The sequence below is a fragment of the Oncorhynchus masou genome, chromosome 20, assembly GCF_036934945.1.
Source record: "Oncorhynchus masou masou isolate Uvic2021 chromosome 20, UVic_Omas_1.1, whole genome shotgun sequence".
NCBI classification, from domain to species: domain Eukaryota; kingdom Metazoa; phylum Chordata; class Actinopteri; order Salmoniformes; family Salmonidae; genus Oncorhynchus; species Oncorhynchus masou.
The window spans coordinates 27,602,949-27,624,953 of record NC_088231.1 but is presented as its reverse complement, the minus strand read 5'-3'; the positions used below and the strand labels follow the sequence as shown (position 1 = coordinate 27,624,953).

The window sequence follows — 22,005 nt, the reverse complement described above, 5'->3', positions numbered from 1 at the left end:
TCCTCCAGACATGACACTTGGCATTCATGCTAAAGAGCTCAATCTTGGTCAGAGTCCTTTAGGCAAACTCCAAGCAGTCTATCATGTGCCTTTTACTGAGGAGGGGCTTCCGCCTGGTCACTCTACCATAAAGGCCTGATTGGTGGAGTGCTGCAGAGATGATTGTCCTCTGGAAGGTTCTCCAATCTCCACAGAGGAACTCTGGCGCTCTGTCAGAGTGACCATCAGGTTCTTGGTCACCTCCCCAACCAAGGCCCTTCTCCCCCGATTGCTTAGTTTGGCCGGGTGGTCAGCTCTTGGCGGTCAGCAGCCGGGCGGTCAGCTCTTGGAAGAGTCTTGGTGGTTCCAAACTTCTTCCATTTAAGAATAATGGAGGCCACTGTTTACTTTGGAACCTGCAATGCTGCAGAAATGTTTTGGTTCCCGTCCCCAGATCTGTGCCTCGACACAATCCTGTCTCGGAGCTCTACGGACAATTCCATTGTCATGCACTGTCAACTGTGGGACCTTGTATAGACAGGTGTGAGCCTTTCCAAATCATGTCCAATCAATTGAATTTACCACAGGTGGACTACAATCAAATTGTAGAAACATCTAAAGGATGATCAATGGAAACAGGATGCAGCTGAGCTCAATTTCAAGGCCCATAGCAAAGTATTGCTATAAGTGAGGTATTTCTAAAAACCTGTTTTTGCTTTGTCCATTGTGAAGATTGATGAAAAACATTAATTTAATCCATTTTAGAATGAGGCTGTAATGTAACAACATTTTGAAGAAAGTGAAGGTGTCTGAATACTTCCCAAAATGCACTGTAATACTTCAGAATATTTAGTTAACTCCTAGTTAGCCGGCTAACCCCTTGATCCTGCTCTGTAGGATTACCCTCTTGAACTGGGTGCAATCAGTGTCAGAGGTATAACAACAGCACCTCTAGGAGACAGGAACCATAGAGTAGCAGCCCAGGACCCAGTCCATCACAGTGTCAGGGTGCACCCCTACTGGAGACGGGCCTAGTTTCAGCAGTCTGTCCAGTATCACAGTGTCAGAGGTACAACAACAGCACCTCTACTGGAGACAGGAACCATAGAGCCCAGTCATCATCACAGTGTCAGAGGTACAACAACAGCACCTCTACTGGAGACAGGAACCATAGAGCCCAGTTTCAGCAGTCTGTCCAGTCCATCACAGTGTCAGAGGTACAACAACAGCACCTCTACTGGAGACAAGAACCATAGAGTCCAGTTTCAGCAGTCTGTCCAGTCCATTCCTCTCGGTCTCTCCTTCATTCAGTGTTTTAAATCGATAACATTACTTCTGAAAAGTAAGCTCACACCAAGCGGGTAGTTTCCTCCCTACTTCCCTCCTCCTGTTCTCCAGTCGTCATACCCCAGAGAGATGGGTTCGGACTCAGGGGGACAGTGGCGCTTCTGTTCCCTCCATTCCTCGTTCTGTTCCCTCCATCCCTCGTTCTGTTCTGTTCCCTCCATCCCTCGTTCTGTTCCCTCCATCCCTCGAATTGTCAATCAAGTGTCCACGCGATCCTCTTCACTCCTCCTGCTGCTTTTTAAAGCTGAAGTCACACACCAGCGAGAGGTGATCGGAGGGGTAGTTGTACGACGGAAGCCTGTTGGGGCCAATCTGTTCCTCTGTAGGCATATCCAACACGGCGTCCACACTGAAAGCTTCTCTAGAGTACCAGATATAATCCAACGTGGTGCAACACTCTCCCGTCGGCCGGATCTTCCACGTGGTATAGGCCGGTTCTGAAAGCCCGTCCCGGCTTAACCTTTTATAGGCCGAGTCCAGGATCAGCGGTGACGCAGGCGAAACGCTGGTAGACGTCCTCGGAAGGCACAGCGTTGAAGTCGCCGCAGACGAGGAGAGGGTGTCTTGGGCGACGCCTATGGGACCCGAAGGACCCCCGGTGATTGGGTGAGGTTGGCGAGGTTCCGGAGAAGGTCGGAACCCTGGGCACTACGGAGACATTCCCAGCCGCTTCGGGCTTTGAGGTGCGTCACGGCAACACACAGCCGCCGGCCTGTCACCCTGCAACGCAGCGTCGTGACGACCGCCACCTGTAGGGAAGACAAATGCATAGAACAGTTAAGGGTTTACGTTCCAGTCTGTATTTTTTTAACAATCTACACAAACAGTGGCTGTCCAGGAGGAGGGTTGACCTCTGACCTCTCTTGCCTGTTATAAAATAGGATCCTGTCGGAATCCTTAATTCCTTGAGGTAATCGACGTGCTTGGAAATCGGAGTTTCCATCCTATTACGGTCAGACGTTGTCAGACCAGTGATTTACTTCAGGAAGAAAGGACGGTTCAACTGGCGTAGTTTTACAAACCTGGTTGGTGGCTGTTAAAGGGCACAGAGCCGGACATTCACACTGTCCACCAAGTCCAACCGGGCTTCATCGTAGAACAGAGCACACCCATCCGGACCGTTGTTGCCCTCCACATCCAAACACGGAGACCGGGGCTTGGGGCAGAAGTTGCCGCGGTAACCCAGGCTGGCCAGGATTGGCTGGAAGGTGTCGTAGTAGTGGTCGACTTCCTGTAGACACAGGATGTGAGGTCGGTAGGTGAGGATCTCTTCTAGGATGAGGTATTTACGCTCCGCCCAGTTCAGGGCTTCCAGGGGACAGTTGACGAAACTGTCCATGCCTTCACCTAGAGCTGGAGGGAGAGAGAGTTCATCTGTCAGTCCATCCATCTCACTGTCCTCGATGCCAATTAAAATGAGCAATAATATACCATTTAATAACCCTGAATGAGATGAAACGTTCATGACTATTTTTGCTAAAGAAAGGCTACAATTGAAAAAACAACATTTACCTTGAGCCAATATGTTCCACTGCATAACTCTGATGGTCCTCTGGGTGGCATCGTTGTCCACTTCCTCCCTGTCCACCTCTCCCTCCCCAGGGCAGATGAAGGCTCTGAGGAGGCGAGGAGGCCTGTCCCGTAGAGCCTCCTCACACTCCCTCAGCAGCCCCAGGGGGTGCCCCCCCGGGGGAGAGTGACACCCCTGGGAGGGGTGCTGGGGGTCCTGGTGATGAGCCAGTGGGGTGGTAGTGGTGCTGACTAGGGTCTGGGCCAGGGGGGTGGTAGTGGTGCTGACTAGGGTCTGGGCCAGGGGGGTGGTAGTGGTGCTGACTAGGGTCTGGGCCAGGGGGGTGGTAGTGGTGCTGACTAGGGTCTGGGCCAGGGGGGTGGTAGTGGTGCTGGTGCTGACTAGGGTCTGGGCCAGGGGGGTGGTAGTGGTGCTGGTGCTGACTAGGGTCTGGGCCAGGGAGCTGTAGAGTCTACTGGCACCACTGCCCATTGGACAGACTGGAGAGAGACAGAGAGAGGGTGTAGGGAAAACATTGTAGGAGTTGAGTTACAACAATAACATGATATTTCACAGGACACTTCAATCCAAAACCAAGTCCCAAACTATTTTAACCACAACGCTCAGTGATCCCCACAACAGAACCACACAAAGGGCCAACAAGGGTAGCCCGAGGTTGATTCCATCCCAGAAATAGGTGTCAGTCTCTAGGGAGAAGTCCTGCGAACCCTGGGCCTCACTCCCCACGTGCCTGGGTCCTCACACTGTAACAGGGTGTTGTACTGATCCATGTCTACTGCTGTAGCAACACCAGCTTTTCCCTAAACACTGATCTTAGGGCAGTTTTACCTCCAGCCCTTTATGGTTAAGGATTTGGGGAAGCTGATCCTAGATCTGTGCTTAAGGGTGGCATTTATCCTCTCTCAATGCAGGGAGGATCCGACTAACCTAATCCCCTTGGTCAATCAGGAGTAAGTTCAAAGGTGAGATTGGGGTTGTTGCCAGGTGAAGGGGTAAAGGTCACCTATTGACTCGTCATTTGACTTGGAACATAGAACACGTTGACAACCTATGACCTTTTGTTTTCGCCCCAGAAAGTGTTTTTCATAGAAAACTGACTATCGGAACGGTGTGTGTTTTTCATAGAAAACCTATGGGTGGACTATCGGAACGGTGTGTGGTGGTTCAGTTCATGTGCAGATACAGAAAGACTGCTTGTTAGCTGGTTCTGGCTGATGTGCCTTACTGTGTCCTGGGACAACAGTAGCTCTGTGTGCTATGAGTGAGTGTGTCTCATCTCTGGTTTCAGACAGTCAGTGTATATGTGTGTCTCCTTCCTCCATAGTGTGTGTCTCCTTCCTCCATAGTGTGTGTCTCCTGCCTCCATAGTGTGTGTCTCCTTCCTCCATAGTGTGTGTCTCCTTCCTCCATAGTGTGTCTCCTTCCTCCATAGTGTGTGTCTCCTGCCTCCATAGTGTGTGTCTCCTTCCTCCATAGTGTGTGTCTCCTCCTCCATAGTGTGTGTCTCCTGCCTCCATAGTGTGTGTCTCCTTCCTCCATAGTGTGTGTCTCCTTCCTCCATAGTGTGTGTCTCCTGCCTCCATAGTGTGTGTGTCTCCTTCCTCCATAGTGTGTGTGTCTCCTTCCTCCATAGTGTGTGTGTCTCCTTCCTCCATAGTGTGTGTGTCTCCTTCCTCCATAGTGTGTGTGTCTCCTTACTCCATAGTGTGTGTCTCCTGCCTCCATAGTGTGTGTCTCCTGCCTCCATAGTGTGTGTCTCCTGCCTCCATAGTGTGTGTCTCCTGCCTCCATAGTGAGTGTCTCCTGCCTCCATAGTGTGTGTCTCCTGCCTCCATAGTGTGTGTCTCCTGCCTCCATAGTGTGTGTCTCCTGCCTCCATAGTGTCTCCTTCCTCCATAGTGTGTCCCCTTCCTCCATAGTGTGTCCCCTTCCTCCATAGTGTGTCCCCTTCCTCCATAGTGTGTGTCTCCTTCCTCCATAGTGTGTCTCCTTCCTCCATAGTGTGTGTCTCCTTCCTCCATAGTGTGTGTCTCCTTCCTCCATAGTGTGTGTCTCCTTCCTCCATAGTGTGTGTCTCCTTCCTCCATAGTGTGTGTCTCCTTCCTCCATAGTGTGTGTCTCCTTCCTCCATAGTGTGTGTCTCCTTCCTCCATAGTGTGTGTGTCTCCTTCCTCCATAGTGTGTGTGTCTCCTTCCTCCATAGTGTGTGTGTCTCCTTCCTCCATAGTGTGTGTCTCCTTCCTCCATAGTGTGTGTCTCCTTCCTCCATAGTGTGTGTCTCCTTCCTCCATAGTGTGTGTCTCCTTCCTCCATAGTGTGTGTCTCCTTCCTCCATAGTGTGTGTCTCCTTCCTCCATAGTGTGTGTCTCCTTCCTCCATAGTGTGTGTCTCCTTCCTCCATAGTGTGTCTCCTTCCTCCATAGTGTGTGTGTCTCCTTCCTCCATAGTGTGTGTGTCTCCTTCCTCCATAGTGTGTGTGTCTCCTTCCTCCATAGTGTGTGTGTCTCCTTCCTCCATAGTGTGTCTCTCCTTCCTCCATAGTGTGTGTCTCCTTACTCCATAGTGTGTGTCTCCTTCCTCCATAGTGTGTGTCTCCTTCCTCCATAGTGTGTGTCTCCTTCCTCCATAGTGTGTGTGTTCTTTTGGCTCTGTTTCGCTCCACTTTCAGTCGGTCAATGTGTGTGTGTTATTTATTTCCCTCCTGTCAGTTTGTGTGCCAGTTCCTCTTTACTCTCAACTAGTCACATGCACCAGTGACCCTACAGCCCAGTTTGTAGTGACTGTGTGTGTGTGAGCGCATGGCCAACAGTATGCTGTGAGATAAACATGACTGTCAGCTGACTGCGTGTTCTTCTTTTTGCCCACTCTGGACACATGAACCAGTAAGGCTCAGTTTATAAAGGACTACATCTCCCAGCTCTCACATGAACCAGTAAGACTCAGTTTATAAAGGACTACATCTCCCAGCTCTCACATGAACCAGTAAGACTCAGTTTATAAAGGACTACATCTCCCAGCTCTCACATGAACCAGTAAGGCTCAGTTTATAAAGGACTACATCTCCCAGCTCTTACATGAACCAGTAAGGTTCAGTTTATAAAGGACTACATCTCTCAGCTCTCACATGAACCAGTAAGGCTGAGTTTATAAAGGACTACATCTCCCAGCTCTCACATGAACCAGTAAGGCTCAGTTTATAAAGGACTACATCTCCCAGCTCTCACATGAACCAGTAAGGCTCAGTTTATAAAGGACTACATCTCCCAGCTCTTACATGAACCAGTAAGGCTCAGTTTATAAAGGACTACATCTCCCAGCTCTCACATGAACCAGTAAGGCTCAGTTTCTAGTAGGACTACATCTCCCAGCTCTCACATGAACCAGTAAGGCTCAGTTTCTAGTAGGACTACATCTCCCAGCTGTCTAGTCTTCATTGTTTCTAAATTCTAGTTGAACCTCTGATGGCCTTCAATTGAACTGGATTAGCCTACATTAGTATCTCAATACTGATCTAGGGTCAGTATGGTTATTAACCTCATGAAGGTAAAAGGTTATGTCAGGCGAAGGGGGATCTGATCCGAGATCTGTGGTTAATGGAAACTCCTGAGTATCTATGAATGGTGAATCAACCCATATAAAAGAAGGTGATCTGATCCTAGATCTGTGAATGGTGAATCAACCCATATAAAAGAAGGTGATCTGATCCTAGATCTGTGAATGGTGAATCAACCCATATAAAAGAAGGTGATCTGATCCTAGATCTGTGAATGGTGAATCAACCCATATAAAAGAAGGTGATCTGATCCTAGATCTGTGAATGGTGAATCAACCCATATAAAGAAGGTGATCTGATCCTAGATCTGTGAATGGTGAATCAACCCATATAAAAGAAGGTGATCTGATCCTAGATCTGTGAATGGTGAATCAACCCATATAAAAGAAGGTGATCTGATCCTAGATCTGTGAATGGTGAATCAACCCATATAAAAGAAGGTGATCTGATCCTAGATCTGTGAATGGTGAATCAACCCATATAAAAGAAGGTGATCTGATCCTAGATCTGTGAATGGTGAATCAACCCATATAAAAGGAGAAGGGTGATCTGATCCTAGATCTGTGAATGGTGAATCAACCCATATAAAAGAAGGTGATCTGATCCTAGATCTGTGAATGGTGAATCAACCCATATAAAAGAAGGTGATCTGATCCTAGATCTGTGAATGGTGAATCAACCCATATCACAACCGGTCGTGATCGTGAGTCCCATAGGGCAGAGCACAATTGGCCCAGTGTCGTCCAGCTTAAGGGAGGGTTTGGTCGGGGTAGGCTGTCATTGTAAAATAAGAATTTGTTCTTCACTGACTTGCTTAGTTAAATAAAAAATAATGTATGAGTAAATCAAAACCTACAACTATTAGGTAGGTTACTAAGCAACAGACCTTTTGTTGACATTACCACTAAAACCTAATCTCTGTGCCGAGACCAATAGCCATCCAGAAACAGTCAGTGGCCAGCAGTTTTACTATCTGCTGTTTGTTCTATTGCAAACTCCTGATTCCTGACGATCTCATACTGGCCCTGAGGATCTCATCCTGGCCCATATGTCCTGAGGATCTCATCCTGGCCCATATGTCCTGAGGATCTCATACTGGCCCTGAGGATCTCATACTGGCCCATAGGCCCTGAGGATCTCATACTGGCCCATAGGCCCTGAGGATCTCATACTGGCCCATAGGTCCTGAGGATCTCATACTGGCCCATATGTCCTGAGGATCTCATACTGGCCCATAGGCCCTGAGGATCTCATACTGGCCCTGAGGATCTCATACTGGCCCTGAGGATCTCATACTGGCCCATAGGCCCTGACGATCTCATACTGGCCCATAGGTCCTGAGGATCTCATACTGGCCCATAGGCCCTGAGGATCTCATACTGGCCCATAGGCCCTGAGGATCTCATACTGGCCCTGAGGATCTCATACTGGCCCATAGGCCCTGAGGATCTCATACTGGCCCTGAGGATCTCATACTGGCCCTGAGGATCTCATACTGGCCCATAGGCCCTGAGGATCTCATACTGGCCCATAGGCCCTGAGGATCTCATACTGGCCCATATGTCCTGAGGATCTCATACTGGCCCATAGGCCCTGAGGATCTCATACTGGCCCTGAGGATCTCATACTGGCCCTGAGGATCTCATACTGGCCCATAGGCCCTGAGGATCTCATACTGGCCCTGACGATCTCATACTGGCCCATAGGCCCTGAGGATCTCATACTGGCCCATAGGTCCTGAGGATCTCATACTGGCCCTGAGGATCTCATACTGGCCCTGAGGATCTCATACTGGCCCTGAGGATCTCATACTGGCCCATAGGCCCTGAGGATCTCATACTGGCCCTGAGGATCTCATACTGGCCCATAGGCCCTGACGATCTCATACTGGCCCATAGGCCCTGAGGATCTCATACTGGCCCATAGGCCCTGAGGATCTCATACTGGCCCATAGGCCCTGAGGATCTCATACTGGCCCATAGGCCCTGAGGATCTCATACTGGCCCATAGGTCCTGAGGATCTCATACTGGCCCATATGTCCTGAGGATCTCATACTGGCCCATAGGCCCTGAGGATCTCATACTGGCCCTGAGGATCTCATACTGGCCCATAGGCCCTGAGGATCTCATACTGGCCCATAGGCTCTGAGGATCTCATACTGGCCCATAGGCCCTGAGGATCTCATACTGGCCCTGAGGATCTCATACTGGCCCATAGGCCCTGACGATCTCATACTGGCCCATAGGTCCTGAGGATCTCATACTGGCCCATAGGTCCTGAGGATCTCATACTGGCCCATAGGTCCTGAGGATCTCATACTGGCCCTGAGGATCTCATACTGGCCCATAGGCCCTGACGATCTCATACTGGCCCATAGGTCCTGAGGATCTCATACTGGCCCTGAGGATCTCATGCTGGCCCATAGGCCCTGAGGATCTCATACTGGCCCATAGGCCCTGAGGATCTCATACTGGCCCATAGGCCTTGAGGATCTCATACTGGCCCATAGGCCCTGAGGATCTCATACTGGCCCATAGGCCCTGAGGATCTCATACTGGCCCATAGGCCCTGAGGATCTCATACTGGCCCATAGGCCCTGAGGATCTCATACTGGCCCATAGGCCCTGAGGATCTCATACTGGCCCATAGGCCTTGAGGATCTCATACTGGCCCATAGGCCCTGAGGATCTCATACTGGCCCATAGGCCCTGAGGATCTCATACTGGCCCTGAGGATCTCATACTGGCCCTGAGGATCTCATACTGGCCCATAGGCCCTGACGATCTCATACTGGCCCTGAGGATCTCATACTGGCCCTGAGGATCTCATACTGGCCCATAGGCCCTGACGATTTCATACTGGCCCATAGGTCCTGAGGATCTCATACTGGCCCATAGGCCCTGAGGATCTCATACTGGCCCTGAGGATCTCATACTGGCCCATAGGCCCTGACGATCTCATACTGGCCCATAGGTCCTGAGGATCTCATACTGGCCCATAGGCCCTGACGATCTCATACTGGCCCAGGCCCTGACGATCTCATACTGGCCCATAGGTCCTGAGGATCTCATACTGGCCCATAGGCCCTGACGATCTCATACTGGCCCTGAGGATCTCATACTGGCCCATAGGCCCTGACGATCTCATACTGGCCCATAGGTCCTGAGGATCTCATACTGGCCCATAGGCCCTGACGATCTCATACTGGCCCATAGGCCCTGACGATCTCATACTGGCCCATAGGTCCTGAGGATCTCATACTGGCCCATAGGCCCTGAGGATCTCATACTGGCCCATAGGTCCTGAGGATCTCATACTGGCCCATAGGCCCTGACGATCTCATACTGGCCCATAGGTCCTGAGGATCTCATACTGGCCCATAGGCCCTGACGATCTCATACTGGCCCATAGGTCCTGAGGATCTCATACTGGCCCATAGGCCCTGACGATCTCATACTGGCCCATAGGTCCTGAGGACACACCACATGTCCCTATCTGTTGCTCTGAGACCAGGACATGGCTGTTTACCAGGGTGTGATGACCAGGTGCATGGTTTGAACCAGAGCTATGGTAACCAGGTCAGACACAGTGATGGGATAAAGGTTTTGCTCTTAAACAAATACTGCACGTCGGTCTACATTTTCAGTGTGTGTTGGTCGACCCCCAGTCTCTGACCCCCAGTCTCTGACCCCCAGTCTCTGACAAATGAACCACATGCATCATTTGGATATTTATCAACAGGATCCCTAGTCTCTACACCCCTAGTCTCTACACCCCCAGTCTCTACACCCCCAGTCTCTACACCACCAGTCTCTACACCCCCAGTCTCTACACCCCCAGTCCCTGACCCCCAGTCTCTGACCCCCAGTCTCTGACCCCCAGTCTCTGACCCCCAGTCTAAACACATCTGAATCACTACTGCACCTCGTTCTGAAGTCCCTCCATCTAAATGAATGGCAGCTCTGAAGACTCATCACAGAAAGACAACAGAGTTTACATACAGAGAGATGTCGCTAGCATCCCAGTCCCTTGGTTCACCTTAACAGTGACCAAGACAACTGTGTGCTTCTCAACCAACAAACACCTCTGTTGACCCACTAGGGGCCCCTCGCAAAGTCTGACCTTATTGGGTGAAATAGAACACCCCTCCCCCAACAACTCCGCTCTCAACCAAACAAGGACAGACTACAACTTAGGAAAACATCACACGGCCTGTTCTACCCAAACATGAGGATCTCCACAACAATGTGAAGGAGAATTCATCTATTACATGACAACATCCAGGAGCTCATTCAGTCCAATAAACACCAGTGGTCCTTGCAGTGTACTGGTTGTTCCCCTTTTAAATCACTGTCAGACCATCCCCATCTGCAACGAGTCACCTCAGCCTGTCCCATTGCAACGACCAATATGAACCTGCCAACACAGGAGTTTAATAAAGATACCACAGTCATGCTCACCAATAGTTTCCATCATAGTCTCTTGCTTCCTTCCGTGTGTGTCTGACTGACAGTCTGGAGAAAGAACTGTCAGTAAAATGTTGCTCAACTTCTGATAACGGTCGATAAACACTTGGTGTCTTGTCGAGTGTGTGAGAGACTCAGTGTGTTTCTGAGTGAGCTCAATGTTCACTACACCTTATAACCCATAGGGAGGGGAGGGAGGGAGGGAGAACAGAAAGAGGGAGGGAGGGAGAACAGAAAGAGGGAGGGAGGGAGAACAGAAAGAGGGAGGGAGAACAGAAAGAGGGGAGGGAGGACAGAAAGAGGGAAGGGAGGGAGAACAGAAAGAGGGGAGGGAGGGAGGGAGAACAGAAAGAGGGAAGTGAAGGAGGGGGAGAGAGATGAGGGAGGGAAGGAGGGGGAGAGAGAGGAGGAGGGAGTGAGGGAGGGAAAGAGGAGGAGGGAGTGAGGGAGGGAAGGAGGAGGAGGGAGTGAGAGAGAGAGATTAGGAGGGAGTGAGGGAGGGGGAGAGATGGTGAGGGAGGGAAGGAGAGGGAGAGAGTGAGAGATGAAGGAGGGACGGAAGGGAGTGAGGGAGGGAAGGAGGGGAGGGAGTGAAGGAGGGGAGAGAGAGATTAGGAGGGAGTGAAGGAGGGAGAGAGATGAGTGAGGGAGGGAAGGAGGAGAGAGATGAGGAGGGAGGGAAGGAGGGGGAGAGAGAGATGAGGAGGGAGGGAAGGAGGGACGGAAGGGAGTGAGGGAGGGAGGGACGGAAGGGAGTGAGGGGGAGGGAAGGAGGGGAGAGAGAGAGAGATAGGGAGGGAAGGAGGGACGGGAGGGAAGGGGGGGGAGAGAGAGAGATGAGGAGGGAGTGAGGGGGAGGAAGGAGGGGAGAGAGAGAGAGATGAGGGAGGGAAGGAGGGGGAGAGAGAGATGAGGAGGGAGGGAAGGAAGGGAGGGAAGGAGGGGGAGAGAGAGAGAGAGATTAGGAGGGAGTGAGGGGCGGAGCGAGGGGAGAGAGAGATGGTGAGGGAGGGGGAGAGAGTGAGATGAGGAGGGAGTGAGGGAGGGACGGAAGGGAGTGAGGGAGGGAAGGAGGGGGAGAGAGAGAGATTAGGAGGGAGTGAGGAGGGGAGGGAGGGGAGTGAGGGAGGGACGGAAGGGAGTGAGGGGGAGGGACGGAAGGGGAGTGAGGGAGGGAGATTAGGAGGGAGTGAGGGGAGGGAAGGAGGGAGAGAGAGATGAGGAGGGAGGGAGGGAACAGAGGGGAGAGAGAGAGATGAGGAGGGAGGGAGGGAAGGAGGGGGAGAGAGAGAGATGATGAGGAGGGAGGGAAGGAAGGGAGGGGAAGGAGGGAGAGAGATGGTGAGGGAGGGGAGAGAGAGAGATGAGGAGGGAGTGAGGGAGGGACGGGAGGGAGTGAGGGAGGGACGGAAGGGAGTGAGGGAGGGAAGGAGGGGGAGAGAGAGAGAGAGATTAGGAGGGAGTGAGGGAGGGAAGGAGGGAGAGAGAGATGAGGAGGGAGGGAGGGAACAGAGGGGGAGAGAGAGAGAGATGAGGAGGGAGGGAGGGAACGGAGGGGGAGAGAGAGAGATGAGGAGGGAGGGAAGGAAGGGAGGGAAGGAGGGAGAGAGATGGTGAGGGAGGGGAGAGAGAGAGATGAGGAGGGAGTGAGGGGGAGGGACAGGAGGGAGTGAGGGAGGGACGGGGAGGGAGTGAGGGGAGGGACGGAAGGGAGTGAGGGAGGGAAGGAGGGGGGAGAGAGAGATGAGGAGGGAGGAGGGAACAGAGGGGAGAGAGAGAGATGAGGAGGGAGGGAGGGAACAGAGGGGGAGGGAGAGAGAGATGAGGAGGGAGGGAAGGAGAGAGAGATGAGGAGGGAGTGAGGGAACAGAGGGGGAGAGAGAGAGAGATGAGGAGGGAGTGAGGGAGGGAGGGAACGGAGGGGGAGAGAGAGAGATGAGGAGGGAGTGAGGGAGGGAGTGAGGGAGGGGGAGAGAGAGAGATGAGGAGGGAGGGAGGGAACGGAGGGGGAGAGAGAGAGGTGAGGGCAGCAGTCCATATGAGGCGTCACCACAGATCATGTGCTTGGGGACAGGATATAAAGCTACACAATCTCAACCTCTGATTCACCACACAGGGTGTGTTCCTGTATAAACAGACGTAGAGAGGCAGGGTTATTTCACCACACAGGGTTTGTGGTTTGGTTCATGATAATAGAGTTAGTGGAATCAATGCCAGTCCTTGGCCAACAGCCACTTCAGCGTCACACACAGTTCCTCAATACGTCCAGAGACAGAACGGTGACATGAGATGTCCACAGACCCGTTGTATCTGCTCATGTTCCAGACCACAGATGACGTAGGAAAAACACATTTATTCAACCATTTCAGAAATGACATTTTTCCACTTCATATTGTGTCACTGTCCTCTCCTCTCGTCTCCAACTGTCCTCTCCTCTCATGTCCAACTGTCCTCTCCTCTCCTCTCATGTCCAACTGTCCTCTCCTCTCCTCTCGTGTCCAACTGTCCTCTCCTCTCCTCTCGTGTCCAACTCTCCTCTCCTCTCCTCTCGTGTCGTGTCCAACTCTCCTCTCCTCTCGTGTCCAACTCTCGTGTCCAACTCTCGTGTCCAACTCTCCTCTCCTCTCGTGTCCAACTCTCGTGTCCAACTCTCCTCTCCTCTCGTGTCCAACTCTCCTCTCCAACTCTCCTCTCCTCTCGTGTCCAACTCTCCTCTCCTCTCGTGTCCAACTCTCCTCTCCTCTCGTGTCCAACTCTCCTCTCCTCTCGTGTCCAACTCTCCTCTCCTCTCGTGTCCAACTCTCCTCTCCTCTCGTGTCCAACTCTCCTCTCCTCTCGTGTCCAACTCTCCTCTCCTCTCGTGTCCAACTCTCCTCTCCTCTCGTGTCCAACTCTCCTCTCCTCTCGTGTCCAACTCTCCTCTCCTCTCGTGCCCAACTCTCCTCTCCTCTCGTGCCCAACTCTCCTCTCCTCTCGTGCCCAACTCTCCTCTCCTCTCGTGCCCAACTCTCCTCTCCTCTCGTGTCCAACTCTCCTCTCCTGTCCAACTGTCCTATCATGTCTAACTGTCCTATCATGTCTAACTGTCCTATCATGTCTAACTGTCCTATCATGTCTAACTGTCCTATCATGTCTAACTGTCCTATCATGTCTCTGTTTGAGTAAGCATGTTTGTGTGAATGTGCATGTGAGCATGTTTGTGTGAATGTGCGTGTGAGCATGTTTGTGTGAATGTGCGTGTGAGCATGTTTGTGTGAATGTGCGTGTGAGCATGTTTGTGTGAGTGTGCGTGTGAGCATGTTTGTGTGAATGTGCGTGTGAGCATGTTTGTGTGAATGTGCGTGTGAACATGTTTGTGTGAATGTGCGTGTGAGCATGTTTGTGTGAATGTGCGTGTGAACATGTTTGTGTGAATGTGCGTGTGAGCATGTTTGTGTGAATGTGCGTGTGAGCATGTTTGTGTGAATGTGCGTGTGAGCATGTTTGTGTGAATGTGCGTGTGAGCATGTTTGTGTGAATGTGCGTGTGAACATGTTTGTGTGAGTGTGCGTGTGAACATGTTTGTGTGAGTGTGCGTGTGAGCATGTTTGTGTGAGTGTGCGTGTGAGCATGTTTGTGTGAGTGTGCGTGTGAGCATGTTTGTGTGAATGTGCGTGTGAACATGTTTGTGTGAATGTGCGTGTGAGCATGTTTGTGTGAATGTGCGTGTGAATGTGTGTGTGAATGTGCGCATGTTTGTGTGAATGTGTGCGCGTGAGAAGCCAGTATAAAATGAATAGTTTTGTTCAACAGACCAGCGCTCTCGTGAATAAACCTGACTATTTTAGCTGGGCCTCCGTCTGTTTCATTTCCATCAGTATAAATCCTGATGAACAGACAGAGTAGTTTAACTGAAATGTTTATGAACACTGACAACATAATTCATGACATTTGTACACCAGTATTTCTACTTGCACAACAGCATCTGCTCATCTATCACTATTTATGGCCTTACCTCCTCACACCATTTACACACATTGTATATAGACTTTATTTGTTTATATTGTGTTATTGACTGTATGTTTGTTTACTCCATGGGTAACTCTGTTGTTGTTTTTGTCGCACTGTTTTGCTTAATCTTGGCCAGGTCGCAGTTGTAAATGAGAACTTGTTCTCAACCGACCTACCTGGTTAAATAAAGGTATTTTTATTTTATTTTTTATAAAATATTGTTGCTGTTTGAAAATACAATCTACACAGGACCTTCTAAACAGCAGGTTTCAGCTTGCCTGGTGACATCACCAGGCAGTATAAGTTAATAGACCAATAACAAAGAGTTCCATACCTCTCTGCCAATAAAAAGGTAGTTTTCAAGTTAGATATCCCTCCCATTAGCTCCTCCCCCCAATTAGGTCACTCACTCAGAACGCTCCCAGGCAGTCTTAGCAATACTCCTGCTTGAGACATTTCTTTTAGGAAAAAAAACTGTTTGTTTTTGACCATTTTAATGGAAAACTATTACAGTAAGGAACTTAACTGTTAGCCAGAAAGGATTTGATATGAGAATGATAACAGCTTCATTGGGCCTTTAAGTCCAGTACTGGGTTTAATACGTGTCTGGGTAACCAGCGCAGAGTGTATAGGGCTCGGGATTGATTTGGGACTGGGCAGCTGTGTTCAGGATATGACCAATAACCACATTGACCTACTTCAATGACTGTCTGGATTTGATCATTTGTGTACATGATGTAGTTTTTCAGATGTCATGTGTTAACGGAGAGAAGATCAGAGCGGTAGGGAGGTAGGTAGGTAGAGACAGACAGACAGACAGGACAGAGAAGGATCGATCAGAGCAGTAGGTAGGTAGGTAGGTAAAGACAGAGAGAGGATAGATCAGAGCAGTAGACAGACAGACAGAGAGACAGACAGACGGGCATATCAGACAGACAGACAGACGGGCATATCAGACAGACAGACAGACGGGCATATCAGACAGACAGACAGACGGGCATATCAGACAGATAGACAGACAGACGGGCATATCAGACAGACAGACAGACGGGCATATCAGACAGACAGACAGACGGGCATATCAGACAGACGGGCATATCAGACAGACGGGCATATCAGATTAGACAGACGGTGTGAGAAGGATAGATCAGACAGACGGTGTGAGAAGGATAGATCAGACAGACAGAGAGACAGACAGACAGGACAGACCAGAGTAGACAGACGGTGTGAGAAGGATAGATCAGAGCAGCAGAGGGGATGGAACACGGTACACTGCCAGGGTGGAAATGTCAATGTGTCACGCACGGATAAAGTGACACTGTCTGAGTGAACATCTCTCTGAGACGGTGTGTGTGTACTGTGTGTGTGTGTGTGTGTACGGTGTGTACTGTGTGTGTGTGTACGGTGTGTACGGTGTGTACGGTGTGTACTGTGTGTGTGTGTGCTGTGTGTGCGTCAGAGAGAGTACATACCTGTGTGTCCTTCACTCAAATGCCAGACAACTTTCCACTGGCTTACCTGCTCATGTCATTTCTATACCACTTGGCCCTAATATTAGAAATTAATAGACCAATTAACTCATATATATATACACACACACACACAACCAGTTGAAGTCGGAAGTTTACATACACCTTAGCCAAATACATTTAAACTAATTTTTCACAATTCCTGACATTTATTCCTGTAAAAAGTCTTAGGTCAGTTAGGATCACCACTTTAAGAATGTGACATGTCAGAATAATAGTAGAGAGAATTATTTATTTCAGCTTGTAATTCTTTCATCACATTGCCAGTGGGTCAGAAGTTTACATTAGTAGTTGGTAGCGTTGCCTTTAAATTGCCTTTAAATTGTTTAACTTGGGTCAAACTTTTAGGTAGGCTTCCACAAGCTTCCCACAATAAGTTGGGTGCATTTTGGCTCATTCCTCCTGACAGAGCTGGTGTAACTGAGTCAGGTTTGTAGGCCTCCTTTCTCGCACAGGCTTTTTCCATTATGCCAACATATTTTTGATAGGATTGAGGTCAGGGCTTTGTGATGGCCAATCCAATACATTAATTAAGTCATTTTGCCACAACTTTGGAAGTATGGTCATTGTCCATTTGGAAGACCCATTTGCGACCAAGCTTTAACTTCCTGGCTGATGTCTTGAGATGTTGCTTCAATATATCCACATAATTTTCCTACCTCATGATGCCAACTATTTTGTGAGGTGCACCAGTCCCTCCTGCAGCAGCACCCCCACAACATGATGCTGCCACCCCCACAACATGATGCTGCCACCCCCACAACATGATGCTGCCACCCCCACAACATGATGCTGCCACCCCAGTGCTTCACGGTTGGGATGGTTTTCTTCAGCTTGCAAGAATCCCCCTTTTTCCTCTAGATATAACTAGACTACACCCATCTATACCACTAGGACCTAGATATAACTAGACTACACCCATCTATAACACTGGACTACACCCATCTATACAACTAGGCCCTAGATATAACTAGACCCATCTAACTAGACTAGACCCATCTATACCACTGGACTATACCCATCTATACAACTAGGACCTAGATATAACTAGACCCATCTAACTAGACTACACCCATCTATACCACTAGACTAGACCCATCTATACCACTAGGACCTAGATATAACTAGACTAGACCCATCTATACCACTAGACTACACCCATCTATACAACTAGGCCCTAGATATAACGAGACTACACCCATCTATACAACTAGGACCTAGATATAACTGGACCCATCTAACTAGACTACACCCATCTATACCACTAGACCCTAGATATAATTAGACTACACCCATCTATACCACTAGACTACACCCATCTATACAACTAGGCCCTAGATATAACTAGACTACACCCATCTATACAACTAGGACCTAGATATAACTAGACCCATCTAACTAGATTACACCCATCTACACAACTAGGACCTAGATATAACTAGACCAGACCCATCTATACCACTGGACCAGACCCATCTATACCACTGGACCAGACCCATCTATACCACTGGACCAGACCCATCTATACCACTGGACCAGACCCATCTATACCACTGGACCAGACCCATCTATACCACTAGACTAGACCCATATATACCACTAGACTAGACCCATCTATACCACTAGACCCTAGATATAGCTAGACTAGACCCATCTATACCACTAGACCCTAGATATAACTAGACTAGACCCATCTATACCACTAGACTACACCCATCTATACAACTAGGCCCTAGATATAACTAGACTACACCCATCTATACAACTAGGACCTAGATATAACTAGACCCATCTAACTAGATTACACCCATCTACACAACTAGGACCTAGATATAACTAGACCAGACCCATCTATACCACTGGACCAGACCCATCTATACCACTAGACTAGACCCATCTATACCACTGGACCAGACCCATCTATACCCCTGGACCAGACCCATCTATACCACTAGACTAGACCCATCTATACCACTGGACCCATCTATACCACTAGACTAGACCCATCTATACCACTAGACTACACCCATCTATACCATTAGACTCATCTATACCATTAGACCCATCTATACCACTAGACTAGACCCATTTATACCACTAGACTTGACCCATCTATACCACTAGACTTGACCCATCTATACCACTAGACTAGACCCATCTATACCACTAGACTAGACCCATCTATACCACTAGACCCTAGATATAGCTAGACTAGACCCATCTATACCACTAGACTAGACCCATCTATACCACTAGACTAGACCCATCTATACCACTAGACTAGACCCATCTATACCACTAGACTAGACCCATCTATACCACTAGACTAGACCCATCTATACCACTAGACTAGACCCATCTATACCACTAGACTACACCCATCTATACCACTAGACTACACCCATCTATACCACTAGACTACACCCATCTATACCACTAGGCCCTATATATAGCTAGACTACACCCATCTATACCACTAGACTACACCCATCTATACCACTAGACTAGACCCATCTATACCACTAGACTACACCCACCTATACCACTAGACCCTAGATATAGCTAGACTACACCCATCTATACAACTAGGCCCTAGATATAACTAGACTACACCCATCTATACCATTAGACTACACCCATCTATACCACTAGACTACACCCATCTATACCACTAGACCCATCTATACCACTAGACCCATCTATACCACTAGACTAGACCCATATATACCACTAGACTAGACCCATATATACCACTAGACTAGACCCATATATACCACTAGACCCTAGATATAGCTAGACTACACCCATCTATACCACTAGACTAGACCCATCTATACCACTAGGCCCTAGATATAACTAGACTACACCACTCGACCCATCTATACCACTAGACTAGACCCATCTATACCCCTAGATATAAATACACCCATCGATACCACTAGGCCCTAGATATAGCTAGACTAGACCCATCTATACCACTAGACCCTATATATAGCTAGACTACACCACTAGACCCATCTATACCACTAGACTAGACCCATCTATACCACTAGGCCCTAGATATAAATACACCCATCTATACCACTAGACCCTAGATATAGCTAGACTAGACCCCTCTATACCACTAGACCCTAGATATAGCTGGACTAGACCCTAGATATAGCTAGACTAGACCCCTCTATACCACTAGACCCTAGATATAGCTAGACTAGACCCATCTATACCACTAGACCCTAGATATAGCTAGACTAGACCCTAGATATAGCTAGACTAGACCCATCTATACCACTAGACCCTAGATATAGCTGGACTAGACCCTTAGGATCAAACATTGGCTGGCTATATAAATGAAGGTTAACACTGATACTGCTTGACTGCCCACACAGAACTCAATGTTTTTTTGTAATGACACGTGACAGATACTCAACAGTTCCCAAAGCCACTCTACAACCGAGAGGTCGTAGCAGGTCCGTCCATCTCACACCAGGTCTCATCGCTACAGAGAACAGGATGTCATTTTAAGAAGGACGTCTAAGCTGTTCCATCCATTGTCTACAAAACATTCCGCTCGCCGCAGAATTCCAGAATAGAACACCGCTGGGAATGTGTTCTGAAATCAAACACACACCACCACTCTACAATACAGCTTTCCAAAACATAACCTCTTCAGATGTGTTTAAACACAGCTAATCCTCCCTACAGTATTACAGACCAGCTGCCTCAGATGCACAGACGTGGTGAGCCACCGCCTAGTTCTGGTTAAACAGGCAGGCTTGAAACAGGCCTGGTACTAGCTGGGGAGGAACCATATGTTCTGATTACTCAACTGTTACATAGCCCCCGATCAAAGGACCAGAGCCAACAGGAGGCTGGGTGTCAACCCCAGTGCTTGCCCAGCTAGCAGGTCTCTACTGGAGCACGGTGAGGATGGGCCCAGTGCGCAGCTGGCAGGTCTGCTGGAGCACGGTGAGGATGGGCCCAGTAACCCAGCTAGAGTCTACTGGAGCACGGTGAGGGACGGGCCCAGTAACGCAGCTGGCAGGTCTCTACTGGAGCACGATGAGGGACGGGCCCAGTAACGCAGCTAGCAGGTCTCTACTGGAGCGCAGTGAGGGACCAGCCCAGTAACGCAGCTAGCAGGTCTCTACTGGAGCACGGTGAGGGACGGGCCCAGTAACCCAGCTAGCAGGTCTCTACTGGAGCACGGTGAGGGACGGGCCCAGTAACCCAGCTAGCAGGTCTCTACTGGAGCGCGGTGAGGGACGGGCCCAGTAACGCAGCTAGCAGGTCTCTACTGGAGCACGGTGAGGGACGGGCCCAGTAACGCAGCTAGCAGGTCTCTACTGGAGCGCGGTGAGGGACGGGCCCAGTAACGCAGCTGGCAGGTCTCTACTGGAGCGCGGTGAGGGACGGGCCCAGGTAACGCAGCTGGCAGGTCTCTACTGGGCGCGGTGAGGGACGGCCCAGTAACGAGCTGGCAGGTCTCTACTGGAGCGCGGTGAGGGATGGGCCCAGGCAGCTGGTAGGTCTCTACTGGAGCGCGGTGATGGATGGGCCCAGTAACGCAGCTGGCAGGTCTCTACTGGAGCGGGGTGAGGACGGGCCCAGTAACGCAGCTGGCAGGTCTCTACTGGAGCGCGGTGAGGGACGGGCCCAGTAACGCAGCTGGCAGGTCTCTACTGGAGCGGGGTGAGGACGGGCCCAGTAACGCAGCTGGCAGGTCTCTACTGGAGCACGGTGAGGGACGTAACGCAGCTGGCAGTCTCTACTGGAGCGGGGTGAGGACGGGCCCAGTAACTTGCAGCTGGCAGGTCTCTACTGGAGCGGGGTGAGGGACGGGCCCAGTAACGCAGCTGGCAGGTCTCTACTGGAGCGCGGTGAGGACGGGCCCAGTAACGCAGCTGGCAGGTCTCCACTGGAGCGCGGTGAGGGACGGGCCCAGTAACGTTGTTCTACAAAAGGGCCAGATCAGCCCCCTACAGCGTTTCCACTGGGTGGACGAGACATCAGATCAGCCCCTACAGCGTTTCCACTGGGTGATCTAGACATCTACCAGATCAGCCCCCTGGCGTTTCCACTGGGTGATCTTCTACCAGATCAGCCCCCTACAACGTTTCCACTGGGTGATCTAGACATCTACCAGATCAGCCTCCTACAGCGTTTCCACTGGGTGATCTAGACATCTACCAGATCAGCCCCCTACAGCGTTTCCAGTGGGTGATCTAGACATCTACCAGATCAGCCCTCAGCGTTTCCAGTGGGTATCTAGACATCTGCCAGATCAGCCCCTTCCCAGTGGGTGATCTAGACATCTACCAGATCAGCCCCCTACAGCGTTTCCACTGGGTGATCTAGACATCTGCCAGATCAGCCCCTACAGCGTTTCCACTGGGTGGTCTAGACATCTGCCAGATCAGCCCCCTACAGCGTTTCCAGTGGGTGATCTAGACATCTGCCAGATCAGCCCCCTACAGCGTTTCCACTGGGTGATCTAGACATCTACCAGATCAGCCCCTGAGCGTTTCCACTGGGTGATCTAGACATCTACCAGATCAGCCCCTACAGCTTCCACTGGTGATCTAGACATCTACCAGATCAGCCCCTACAGC

At 50.1% G+C, this 22,005-nt stretch overlaps 2 pseudogenes; one reads left to right on the top strand and one right to left on the bottom strand.

Annotated features, from left to right (window-relative positions):
- LOC135506610 (ETS-related transcription factor Elf-2-like) overlaps positions 1-22,005 on the top strand; it is a 276,324-nt pseudogene that overhangs the window by 26,814 nt on the left and 227,505 nt on the right.
- Positions 1,105-11,008, bottom strand: LOC135506556 (nocturnin-like; annotated as a pseudogene).